The sequence below is a fragment of the Amphiprion ocellaris genome, chromosome 11, assembly GCF_022539595.1.
Source record: "Amphiprion ocellaris isolate individual 3 ecotype Okinawa chromosome 11, ASM2253959v1, whole genome shotgun sequence".
NCBI lineage: Eukaryota > Metazoa > Chordata > Actinopteri > Pomacentridae > Amphiprion > Amphiprion ocellaris.
The window spans coordinates 772,952-785,801 of NC_072776.1; positions in this window are offsets into that span (position 1 = coordinate 772,952).

Below are 12,850 nucleotides of genomic sequence, written 5' to 3' on the forward strand. Positions count from 1 at the left end.
AAAAAGCTTCTTTCATTCATAAATTCAGCCTCTATATGATGATAGTGATTCTGTTGACCTTTAAATAGAAATCAAATGGATTCACTTGTGGGCAGAAGTGCTTTTAACGGAACATTTAAAAAAAAAATCAAAATGACTAAAACATAGCCTCTCTAGTTGTTTATTGGGTCAATCTATGAGGGACTTTTGAAGTCCATGGGATATATCTGCATACATTTTTATTAAAAGTTAAAAAAAATGTTTATTATGTTCAATATGATCATGTCTTTACAAATTCCATCATTATTTATTATGGAAACAATCACTTATTAATAAAAAATTACTGGATATCACTAAAATGTCAACTAAATAACCATCTGAATTTAATACCAACCATCTTCTAATGCGCTAAACAATAATAAAATGAGCTGATTCAGAAATAGTTTGGATTGTGTTCTTTTAGTAAGTTGAGATAATCATGACAGATATTTCTTTTTGGCAATATATCACATTTTATATGGAGAATAACAAATTAAATCCCTTTCCACTAAGTTCCCCGTTACAAAAACACCTCTCCAGGGAGTGTGTTAATTCCAGATCACATGACCTGCTCCACATGATGTCATTTCCTCCTGAAGAAAAGACTGGCCAGACTCTAAGGCTTCCTGACTTATTTAATAGAAAGTAGTCAGCAGGTTTACTAATCACTGATGTCCATTAAAGTTGATTTTTACCTCATACAAAGGGAGGCATCTTTCCTCAAAAGTCCTATTTTGACACTTTCACATTTTACAAATAATAAGATGTGTTTATGATATTTTTTGCTCTAATTGTAGTAATGGGCAACCCTCTTATGAAAATGTAAAACAAATAATTGTATTTATATATTCTTATAATCGGGTCAATATATAATTGTGGGACTTTTTGTATCATAGTTGACATTTTTGCTGTTTTCAGGCCTAAAATCAACATGACCGCCTATAACCAAACACCACATGGCATTTTAGAGAAAGATTCTTCTAAATATTATATATACAGCTGATTTCTACAGATATTGTAGTAAAACTGTTGACTACTTTATATTATATATACAGTGGGGAAAACTAAATCCAGGCTTTAAATCATTCAAATCACTTTTTTTCAATGTGTACCATTTTAAAATTGTACTAATTTTATGAATTTTAAATTATAACATGTATATGTCTATTCATTGATTCAACTGTCAACCAAAATTTATTTGAATTGAAAATAATTACGTATTGTGTGAAATGTTGCTGTTTGACAAAAATGCGATTAATTCCGATTAATTAATTACAAAGCCTGTAATTTTTAAAAAATCGTTTCTCACCACTTATATATATATATATATATATATATATATATATATATATATATATATATATATATATATATATATATATATATATATATATATATATATATATATATATATATATAAATAATTAAACATCAGACCCAGATTAATGCATTTCTTGTTTGTCTGTACTTTCTTTTCATGCTTATTTGTTTTGGTCAATTTGAGTCTTGTTTTGTTATTTTGTGTCTCATTTCTGACATTTTGTGTCTCGGTTTGTCATTTTGTGTCTTGTTTTTGTCATTTTGTGTCTTGTTTTTGTCATGTGTCTTGTTTTTTGTCATTTTGTGTCTGGTTTTGTCATTTTTTGTCTTGTTTTTGTTGTTTCGTGTCTTTCTTTGTCATTTTGTGTCTTGCTTTGTCATTTTGTGTATTTTTGTCATTTTGTCTCTTGTTTTTGTCATTTTGTGTCTTGTTTTTGTCATGTTGTGTCTTGTTTTTGTCATTTTGTGTCTTGCTTTTTCATTTTGTGTCTTGCTTTGTCATTTTGTCTCATTTTTGTCGTTTTGTCTTGCTTTGTCATTTTGTGTCTTGCTTTGTCATTTTGTCTCATTTTTGTCGTTTTGTCTTGCTTTGTCCTTTTTATATCTTGCTTTGTCATTTTGTGTCTTGTTTTTGTCATTTTGTGTCATTTTGTCTTATCATTTTGTCTCAAGTTTGTTACAGTATTGTACTGTGTTGTAAAGTTATTAACACAGATGATGATGTGAGGCTTTTCTTATTTTTCCATAATGAGGAATAATCCTATAGAATTGGACTTTAGGCTCAGACTCTTTCATTGTGTCTATTAAACCAGTGATAACATTTATTAAGCTGTGAGTCTGCAACAGCATCATATCAAAATGCAAACTAGAGACATATAGCTGGTTAAAAAGACCAAAAAGAACTGTTCACCTGGAGTGGTGCTGATACTGGAGATGTTGGGTCTGGGTCCATGGACTAATATATCAGTGCAGTTAGTGCAGATTCCTTGTTCCACAGCACCTCCATGTGTCCATTTTCACTCCTACAGTGGACAGGGAAGTGATTTTATGTCCACCTGTGAGATTTTTCAATATTCATGTGACATTTTGAAACTATAAATGATGCTTTGAAGGTGAAATCGGTTAATTTCACAGAGATGCGGCTCTCTAAACTCTCAATCTGTTGTCACAAGAGGGCAGAGCCTCCCTGGCAGAGAGGATAATCCACAATCATATTATCAGGCTGTTAGGGTGGTTACAGGATGTGAAAGTAATCAACCAGCTGGTAAAACTTTTCGCCCACCGTCGTCTGCTCCACCTGCCTGCAAAATGCACGACCTTTTCTCCCCAAACAAACCGATTTAATTAGAGGACAAACAGCTGAATAACTACAAGCACATGCTTATTTGATCTGTATCTTCCATCCAGCTTGTTTTCACACGAGGATAATTGGAAAGAGCTGCGGTGCCTGTTTACATCATCAGTATTATTCTATTTCCTGGATGAATTTCCATCCATCCATTATCTATACACTGCTTAATCCTCACTAGGGTCATGGGGGGGCTGGAGTCTATCCCAGCTGACTCAGGTGAAGGCAGGGGACACCCTAGACAGGTCACCAGTCTGTCACAGGGCTACATACAGAGACAAACAATCACTCTCACATTCACACCTACGGGCAATTTAGAGTAATCAATTAACCTCAGCATATTTTTGGACTGTGGGAGGAAGCCGGAGTACCCGGAGAGAACCCACGCATGCACAGGGAGAACATGCAAACTCCATGCAGAAAGATCCCGGGAAAGCCGGGACGTGAACCAGGGATCTTCTCGCTGCAAGGCGACAGTGCTAACCACTACACTACTGTGCAGCCCTGGCTGAATTTCATTTAACATAAAATGCATTATTAAATAAGAGCTTTCTAGATGAGCGGAGGAGGGGGGAGGATTCAAAGCTGCTTTGAAAGTGCAATATTTTTTTGGAATAGCTTCTTCTTTTAAGCCAGGGGTGTCCAACATGTGGCCCGCGGGCCAAAAGCGGCCCTGCAGAGGGTCCAATCCGGCCCTCAAAGTGTAAAAATGACAGAGAAGACATTAACTGCAGATTGTAAATTAGTAAAACTATAAATTTAAAATAATTTCTAGACCATGACAAGTTGTTTGGATCATAAAGTGAAATACTAGATTGCGCTTGTCATTTTGTGTCTCATTTTTGTAATATTTTGTCTTGTTTTGGTTGTTTTTTTGTCTTTTTCTGTCTGACTTTTGTCATCTGTCTCACGTTTTTGTCATTTTGTGTTTCTTTTTTGTCTCGCTTGTGTTTGTTGTCTCATTTTTGTCATTTTCTGTTTTGCTTTATTCATTGTTTTGGGTATCATTTTTGTTGTTTCATTTCTCACCCATGTCATTTTTTGTCTCATTTGTGCACATTTTTTTGTCGCTTTGTAATTTTTTGGTCTAATTTCTTGTCTCTTTTTTTTTTTATTGTTTTGTGTCATTTGTCTAATTTTTTTTTGTCATTTTGTGTCTCGCTTTTGTCGTTAAGCGTCTCATTTTTGTAATAATTTGTCTTGTTTTTTGTCTTTTTTTTAATCCTCCTGTCATCCTGCGGGTCAAATTGATCCATTTTAAAGTTTGTAAATGTGGAAAAAAAATAATAATTCACAGTGAAACTTCTGATGTCCACATTTTCAACAGTTTTGGTGGAAAAAAGAAATGTTAAAAATGTTTAAGAACATTCAAGTTTTACTGATATATATGGAATCACTTTAGATATTTTTAGGATTTTTTGGAACATTTTTACTCATTTTTTGAAAATATTTACAAGAATTTTCTTGCCAAATTTGGGTGACTTTTTTTTTTTTTTTTTTTTTTAAACAAAATTTTTAGGGAAACTTTTAAGGAATTATTGGAATTTTCTTCCTGAAAGTTTTGCACATTTTCAGAAATTTGGGGGATTTTTTTTGCTGAATTTTTCTTAGACAAGGAAACAATATTTTTTGGTGCCTGTAAATGAGGACAACAGGAGGGTTAATGACACTTGTCAACACTTTATCTGCCGCTGCCAGAACCAGGATGTCATCCATTTCAGATCCACGCCCCTCTTATTCCCACGTCACATGGTCCCACTGAGGGGAGGTCTAACCACAGCTATACTTACAGCTCTGATGAAGCTGGATGTTTATTTTAGCAGAAAGACGGCCATCTTTAAGTCCACCTGACTGGAGGTGATGATGTACGCGATGAACCAGCGGCTCCTGTGTTATGTTTGCTATTCTTCTGCCTCCAGGCTCAGTGAAACGTGAATCTTCTGAAATGTAGATGATGTGTATGATGGAAGTCAGCATCTTTAATCCTCACAGATACAATTTGTTTATCCGCTCATTTATTTGTGTGCGTTAACATGCACTCCACAGTCTGTTGATTTAATACAGTCACAGAGAATTCAAGCCCCCTTTGAAGTTTTCCTTTCTCGCTGCTTTTTAAAATTAAATCACTTCAAGAAATAATTTGACTTTCTGGACTATGTTTAGAATTTAGAAAGACAGACTCTCTCATGTTGAAATTAAATCAAGTTAATGCTAAATCAAAGTAATGCCAGTGGATTCAAAATATAAATTGAAAATAAAAGATTGCTTCAGTAGTCATCCTTAAAGAGACTCACCTAATTCAAGACAAGTGCAGCCAACTGTTGCTAGAAGTCACACAATAAAACAGAAATACAGCACAAAGTTTCACAGTAAAATGTTTTAAATTCAATTTTATATGTTCTATTATACAAGATAAGACTGATAGAGTGTGCCTGGAAAGATGCGATGAGGTTTCTCAGAGCTCTAAGACGTGTTTAAATTCAAAATAAATATCTTTATAGTTTTCCTCAGTGGCTTTGGTTCATTTCTCAGATCAGAATTGAAATTCTCTAAACTACTTGTTCAATCTTCACATCATTGTGTCACTTGTTCACATCAAAAAGCAGTTTCTCATTTCTTTGAACCAGTTGCAGATGCTTTGGTTCATCCATGAAATGATTCTGTCCAATTCTCTGCTGTTTCCTACATTATCAGCTGCTTTTGTCATGTTGGTCAAAATGTATTTTAATGGGTCTCTGTTGAATAGTCTCACCCGCCACAACATTTAGCCATTAGTTCATTGCATAAATGTTTACATGCAAAATGATTAAACAAGTTGTCAGAATATGTCAAGGATGTTTCTATACATTTCCATTAGACTTTTTTTCTAAATCTGCTCTTAATTTTGAAATTGTTTCCAAGTGAATCTTGTCAGGTAATTCTTCATTTATTTCTTAGTTTGTGGGTAGATCTGTGTTAAATGTCCAGATTGTATGTTGCCGTGATTTCTGAATACACAAACTGAGGAATGAACAGCCTTGGAGGAGTACTGCACTCCCAGAGTGCTTTTCTTGTTTTCCAACTGTTCACATTTGAGCTTTTACTTCTGAATTAGATGAAGAAAAAATGCAATGATGCTTTATTCTATTTTTCCTCACATATACAATAGTACAATGTTTTACTGCACCCATAAAGCTTGACTTTTTTAAAGCTGGTTCATGGACGATAGAAGAAAAAAAAATATTTTCCCTTTGAATGTTTTTGGATAAAGTGAACACTAATCAGAAACCTGTGGATAAAGTTTAGATGAGGACTTTACACACAACAGATCCCTCCTGATACCAGACCTATAGCTCTGTAGTTAATTGCATGCAGTTAAAATCACAGAAGGCATTAAGATAAACTGGTAGATTCCATGAAAGTCAGCTTGTCTTTACTTAGTTATGCAGAAAATTTCACTGTTTATTCATGAATAATAAATTGTGCTTTTTTTCTCTGAAGTTTCTGCGAGAGCTAGATGTATGCTCTTCATGAGAATAAAATGCAGTTAAATTGCATCATTTACACAGTATATATTGGGTTTATTCACGATAGTAGATTAGATATGGTTGTTTGTGATGCACCAGGCCTTTTGTTGTTTGCTGTTACGGTTCTTTATAAAGTCCGAGTATGTTGATAATTTCCAGCTACACAGTGGAACAGCTGTGAAGCACTGCATAGTGGCCATAATTAGTTTAGAGGAAATTTTCCCTAAACTGTTTAGGATCTGAAAAGCTTATTGTTGTACTTTCACAAACGTAAAACTGGAATGGGGAACCTTCACATGATTCCACTGGTGCTATGGTGTCTTTTCACCCAGGTGATCTCACTGCTTTAAAGAGAAAAACTTTAAAAACCTGGTGTTTACATGGTATAGCAGACAGCGTCAACGTAAGTTTTCAAGTGATTACTTTTTTAAAGGTGGTGAGATTTCAGATGCATTATTATAAACAAGTAAACTAAAAGAATCTGAGTCTGTTCTTTGCCTTCTTTATGCACCACTGAGCACATTAATACAAAAGTATCCCATTTAGATAAAATAAATATAAAACAAATAAGGAAAAATTGACCATTTTAAATCTGATAAATGATGCATTATAGTTGATTGGCTCATATCATTACAAAATATCACGTTATAGTGTTGGAAGGAACTACAGAGCGGCACCACATTCTGCTTCAGCAGCAGAAAAACCTGCATGTTTGGACAAACAGACTAAATTTACCATTGATTTTAAATACATGCATGCAGCAGATACTCATTGTAACCCTGGTTCTGAGAGGACAGTTCTCTCTAAAGGCTACCAAATGTCTTCTCTGCAAAGAAGCACATGAAAATCTACCAACAGCAGCAAATATATCAATGATGGACCAGGAGTCGTATTGCTTTAAACTGGAGAAAGACTGTGCTGCACAGATCTGTACATGTACGAACAACAACATGTTCAACAGCAAACCCTAAAGTTAAACTGAATATATTGAATTATCAATGTCACTGACAACATCAGTCTTTCCATTCCTCGTTGTATCTAAAAGCTCTACTGTTAACTAACAAGAATCCAGCTCAAAAGCACCACAGAAAAGCCACACAAACAAGCATGTTGTAGATAGGAGTTCACTGACTCTTACAAACAGCGTCTGTGCACTGTGCAAGGAGTGGTCTGCGACATCATCTTTCACTATTTTACAATCAGGTCCTTTCAAAACTCCCCAAAAGAACTACTCAGCAGAATGACTCAGGTGAGGTGGCTCATGCTAACGACCACCATTAGCATACGAGGGCTCAGTGAAACTCACATTTCAACGACCCCCTTTGTCACTCCCTGGCTCCCAACGACCATCATTGAGGAGCCAGATGGGCCTTGGCAACGGTCTACAGAATGTGAGTAACACTGACCACACCTCACAGAGGTTATAAGCTGAGGCAACATCAACCACCACCAGAACTGAAGAAGCCTCTTGGATGAGAGGTGAAACGTCTTCAAGGAACCTTCTTAAAGTCCAGTTGGATTGATTTAAACAACTTTGGATAACCATGACCTGGATGAATGAGAAACTACACAGACTTCCAGTTTAGTAATGAACAGAAGCAGATTGAACATTCTGCTAAACTGAAAGCATTGGTAGAAACTGCTACAGTGCCGTCTTAGTTTATTTTTGCCATTTTCTGATGGCTAGTTTTATTACTCCCTACTGGTCGCTTTCACAGCAGGCGTTCTGACTGGTCCTACAGCAGAGGAAACTCTTTCCAGCATGCCCCTCTTCAGAAACTCAAAACTATTCACATCCTCCCAGCTCCTAATTTTTAGCAACTACTAAGATTTTAGAGGAAGCGACTGATAAAAAAGAATCTGACTTGAATTTTAACCCTCGTGTTTGATGAGGGTTAAAGTCAGCCTCAAGCGGCCATTCAAAGATCTGCACTTCTGCATTCTGCGGCCTCATTTCTCAGCCCTGGAGGTTGGTGTTTATCCACGACCACCCTGCAGTAGCTTCATGGCCACCCAGCGTGGCCCACCCCACAGTCTGAGAACCACCGTCCTAAAAGAAGAAGCACAGGTGTTACTAACAACACCTTCAGTGACTCTGCTCTATTCAGGTGTCCCTGTAAGACAAGACAGTGGGCAGGAGTCAGTACCAATACGCTCCCAAGCCAAATGGACCTCAGCCATCATTGATTTTATTTACAGCCACACCTTCCCTACTGACTTGTCAACATGTCCTCTGTGAAAAAGCCATATGATTATCATGGCGTTACGAACAATTGTATCTGAACGATGATGCAATCGCTTTGCTTAGAAAAAAATATGTGATTGTCGTTGTCATGGACCGCAAATCTTTGAAGTGAGCAAAACTATTCAAAGCCCTTTGCAGTCAGAACAGCCAAATAAGTATCAGCATTACAGAGTGGGGACTGTTAGGCACAGTTGGCCCTCAGCTGCCACTGCACTGCCAGCTCCAGTCTTCCTTCCTACCCCCAGATCTTGTGGATCTCTATTCTAGAGAAGTGGGGCTTGGTGGTAACTGCCACCATTCATATCAGCTGTCTGTGCTTGCAAGAGACAGAATTAGTGAGATAAACACAGCCAGAGACAGTGGGGCCCAGTTGTTATCCAATAAGTGAGGCTGCAGCCATCTCGTAGCGTCGTAACGAACGGGAACACCAGAGAAATAACCAGCTTGTTAAGACTTGGACTTTTCACTAAAGCTAATTTAGAAGAGCTGGTCTTAATGTTGAGGCATCTTCAGTGGGAGGAGATGGTAATTAACCTTTAAGAGGACGGGAACAAATCCCAAAGAGTCCATGTGCTCCCAGCCAGGTCATAAAACAGATGGCCATAAAAATATTATTACAGTAGGAAATCAATGGCATTCCTCACTAAGTCACCTTACCTCACCAGTGACCGACAAACTAATATTAATGCTGTTTTTAAAGGATCCTTGCTGCTCTAATTTTCAAAGCTCCGCAAGCTCCCTAAAAGTTAAAGCCATGCAGCTTTGTGCTTTTATTTTGTAATCTATCATTCGTTGTATTTCTGTACGCACCACTGCTAGGTCTACCTGTCCATGAAGTTTTACACAAATGTGAATAGATTGTCTGGGCAAAGAGAACAAAAGAGAAACTTCAGCATCTAAATAAAGCGTCAGGTCACTGCTGATGTTGAAACGTCCCACCAATCTCTGCAGGGATTTAGCCGTCTGGGAACACAACACCAGGCTAAATGACTGAGGATTTGGTGTGTCATATATAGACCCACATCACTGCCACGGCTCCAAGTGAAGAAAGAGTGAAAATGAGTACAGGAGGCTTTTAATCATCATCATAAATGCGATGTCAGGAGACTACGCAACCACCAGACAAGACTGTCACAAGACTGTCAGATAACTGGATTTATCCAAGACAAATAAACCCATTCATCTTACAATGGCTGCATACATATATGGTATTTTAACAGAAGATAACATCATTTCAAAATGTCAGATAATGTACCGTGGAATTCGGAGGGGATTTTATTGAAAATATTTCTTACTTTTCTTACTAACAGATAAATGAAAAGGTTGATGCCACAGTCGTATGTCTGGGAAATATCAAGGAATAACTTTACAAAGTCTGCCAAAGTCAAGCTCAGCACAGCTCACTGCAAAACCACAGCTGCTCTGTGAAAAACAACTACGTAGCAAATGCAATCAGTAAATGCCCTCATATGACTGTAGTAATTAAGAGTGTTGCATAAGAGAAAGTGATGTTGGTCTGGGGCCACAAAGACTAGACATGGAGGAGGTCGGGGTGGATGGAGGGGTTGAAAAAACGCTGAATTTTAATACGAGAGACGCTGTTGGTCTTAAAATGTGGACATCAGAAGTTTCACTGTGAAAATAGATTTTTTTCCCACATTTTCAAACTTTTAACCAGGTTAATTTGACCTGCAGGACGACATGAGGGTTAATGTGTTATTAGAGACAGCTGTTTCTCCCCGTTTCCTGTTGTCATGCTAAACTAAGCTAATTAGCTTCTGACTGCAGCCTCATGTTTACCAGACTAACGTAAGGACCATATCAAAGTTCTCATCTAACATGAAATCAAGACTACAGTCGTCTCAAACAGAGCTCTGTTGTACAGTTGCTACCCTACTCCCACAGTGGGAGCCCAAAGTGATTCCATCAGTCTTCATCAGCTCTAACTACCCTTCTGAGACTTTCGTTATGACGCTGCACGTTCCTTAAAGTCAGTTGCTGGGATCCATTTGGGCCATTTTGACAGGGTGTGCAGTGATGTTCTTCCAGAGGATCATGTTGGATCTTGGATGACCCAGAGAAATTCCAGTCCAATTGGTTGCTGCGGTATTAATGATTAACGGTCCACTAGTGATGATGGGGTCTGCCTGGATTGACCTTTCCACATGGCTGTATTTGCAGCAGAGGTAAGCACCAGGCTTTAGCATCACGATAGCCTTGCAGTGCCCAGACAGCTGCATCTTTATCCCCTGGCCTTAGCAGCTGAGACGGAGGCCTCGCTCCAGAGCGACCAGGATGGGGGAAGGGGAACTGTGGTCCAGCTGAAGGCAGGGAAGAAGGGGCTGAACGCATGCTGGGCAGGTCTTGGGCAATGTTTCAGCTGGACATTAAGCAGATTTGTCCCTTGAGGTAGCCTATTAATTATAGCACATATCTGAAATTAAGTGAACTAAATGCGAGATGATGGCCTCGCAGCCTGAGCTAAGCACTATTGTTATAAACCATTCAATGTACACAGTGGAAACATTGGAATAATATGGCGAATGTGTGATTTATGCGCGCTAATATTATTGAGTTAAATCCCTTTACTTGTTTTTTTTTTTGTTTTGCTTCATCAAAAACCCGCTGGATGCATGACTAAAGAGATGCCACGTGTCATTTACAGAGAAAATAATCAAATCAAATCTTTTCTCCGCTGTAGCTTTTGAATACAACATCTTCTTTTGTCTGGCAAACTGTCATCTGATGTCAGTTTCACCTACAGGAATAGAAAAAAAACAACACAACTTCCTGTGTGTTCCAGCTGACCATTTCATGCACGAAAACACTGCTAGACTGGAAACAATAGGCCACTTTAGGAGAGTCGTGAGTTAAACAGGAACTTTAACCCTCGTGTCGTCCTGCGGGTCAAAATTGACCCGTTTTAAAGTTTGAAAATGTGGAAAAAATATATGTTTTCACGGTGAAACTTCTGATGTCCAGATTTTTAACATTTTTGGGAAATTTTTGAACGTTTTTTGGTGGAAATAAAGAAATGTTAAAAAAAAATATTTTATAAGAACATTCACAAAAAATTATATTAAACATCATGGTATCACCAAAATCATAACATCAACTCATCCATTGGTCATGAATGTCTTTTCAAATTCTCATAAATGGTAGTTTTTTAAATACTTCAGTCAAAGCAACGGGCTGACAGACCGGTTGAATGGAGCCACGCCACAAGTGTGACTAAAGAGATCATTATTTACAAGATATTTGTTCCATATAAACATAAAAGCACATGTAACCATAGACACAATACACATGCAAACTGATTGAACACTTTGTGAGGCTCCAAAACACTCGATGGCGCGCTACAAATAGAGCACTTGAATCTTCTGCTGACGCATTTTCTCACTGGAGGGTGTCCAGGGAGCAGTGGGTCAGGAAAACCTGCTCCGGAGAGACAGGGTTGGAATGAGGGAAGAAAGAGCTGGGCAGAGCAGTGGGGGGTGACGGCTGGTGCCGCAGTGCGAACAAGTGAGTGTGCGGCTGCAGAAAATAGCGCTACAATTTTCTTAGAAACAAAGTGGGTGTCTGTCATTAGCGAGCCTGGATACCATAGCCGACACGTAGGAGGTTGGGGATCGAAAGTGTGCTTCCCTGTGAGGATAAGTACGGGGAGGTAGGGACAGATGTGACATCCGAGCAGCGACAAATCTCACAGGACAACAATCTTTAACATTTGACCCCTGGCATCCTTTCCAAAGCATATAAAAGGCCATAGGAATATTGTGTCTATTACGCAACAGTGTGCATGTGTGTGTTTGTGTGCAGCGTTGTGATAACGATAACAAAGGATGTCTCACACACTGCAAAAACTCTAAATCTTACCAAGTCTATTTCTTTTATTTTTAGTCAAAATGTCTCATCAAACTTGATTTAAGATAAATTCACTTAACAAGTGACATTTCAGCAGATGGAGGGACTTGTTTTAAGACAATGCATCTGAAATATCTTGTTAAGTCAAATAATCTTGAAATTATGTTGTTTTGAGTTGAATTTTACAAGAAAACTCTAAGTTTAACCCTCGTGTCGTCCTGCGGGTCAAAATTGACCTGTTTTAAAGTTTGAAAATGTGAAAAAAAATATTTTCACAGTGAAACTTCTGATGTCCACATTTTCAACATTTTTGGGAAATCTTTGAACATTTTTTGGTGGAAAAAAGAAATGTTAAAAATGTTTCTGAAGAAGATTCAGAAAAAAATTACCAAAATTCAGCGAATTTCCCTGGATTTTGGTTGATTTTTATGTGAATGTTCTCAAAGAAAATATTAGAAGTTTTACTGATATATATGGAATCACTTTAGATATTTTTAGGATTTTTTGGAAGATTTTTACTCATTTTTTGAAAATATTTACAAGAATTTT